This window comes from Mus caroli, chromosome 3, assembly GCF_900094665.2.
Source record: "Mus caroli chromosome 3, CAROLI_EIJ_v1.1, whole genome shotgun sequence".
In the NCBI taxonomy this organism is placed as follows: domain Eukaryota; kingdom Metazoa; phylum Chordata; class Mammalia; order Rodentia; family Muridae; genus Mus; species Mus caroli.
Genome location: NC_034572.1, coordinates 82,197,317 through 82,198,449, shown reverse-complemented (window position 1 = coordinate 82,198,449; position 1,133 = coordinate 82,197,317). Strand labels below are relative to the sequence as shown.

Genomic DNA, 1,133 nt, shown 5'->3' with positions numbered 1-1,133 from the left:
GTGTGTGTGTGTGTGTGTGTGTGCGCATGCACGCGCACAGGCTTGTGTCTGTGCATGTGTGTAGAGATAATTCAAAGCAATCAGTTTTCTCCTTCCGCCATGTGGGTCTAGGGATCAAACTCAGGTCTTCAGGCATGACAGCAGATGCCTTTATCCACTGAGACATCTGACCAGCCCCACCTGGCATTTTTATGTGGCTTCCAGGTAACTGAACTCCGGGGTTTTATTCATTAAGCCATCTCCTGTCTCAGGTTTTCAAGCCCACTCCTTCCAAGAACTATGTCCAGACACTAAAACACATTCCACCATTGGCCTACACCCTATTAATTAAGTCAATTGCTCTTTGATTCCTAAACCATGTCTTTCCTCTTCTTAGAACTTCTCAGTGACTCCTAGACTCTTCCAAAGCCTTATAACCTTTGTCCTTAACCTTCCAAGGCTACCACAATGGCTGCTTCTCAAACAGAAGGAATGGACCCCTCTCTGGCCTTCACATTCTCATCCCTCTCTCTAGAAAGCTACTTCCCTAACTATCCATTCAGCTCACTCCTTCACTTCCTTACAGTCATGCTCTGACCTCACCTTAAGAACAAGGCCTTCTTAAGCCTCAAAAAGCAGTCCTTAGACAGCAGGCCTTAGACACCAGCTGCCCACACCACCATCTATCTTGTTTGACCTCCACCCCCACCCCTGGCACCACCTACATGTCTCCCCAAATCCTGACTATAACGGGAAGTTCCTTGAAGGTAAACTCTTCATTCCATTTTGAACCAGCATTCCCTAAGAACCTAGAGAGGTGTTTGTCTGGCAAAAGGAGACACTCACTCAGAATTTACCACAAGGATGAATAAGGACAGCTCAGTGTAGGGTCCTGTGGGTTAGTTAAGACCTGGGGAGGTGGGAGCAGGAGAATCAGAGGCTGAAAGTTACCTTGACCACATAGAGGTCCAAGGCCAGCCTGCGTCACATGAGACCCTGTCTTAGGCGAAAGAAAAGGGAAAAATAAAAATAAAAAAGGAAAAAGAAAAGACAATGGTAAACCGGGCGTGGTGGCGCATGCCTTTAATCCCAGCACTTGGGAGGCAGAGGCAGGCGGATTTCTGAGTTCGAGGCCAGCCTGGTCTACAAAGTGA

At 47.6% G+C, this 1,133-nt stretch overlaps 1 protein-coding gene across 1 annotated transcript in view; it reads right to left on the bottom strand.

Annotated features, from left to right (window-relative positions):
- Window positions 1–1,133, bottom strand: part of Pmvk (phosphomevalonate kinase) — a 9,713-nt gene that overhangs the window by 2,477 nt on the left and 6,103 nt on the right. The gene's annotated exons all lie outside the window — the stretch shown is intronic.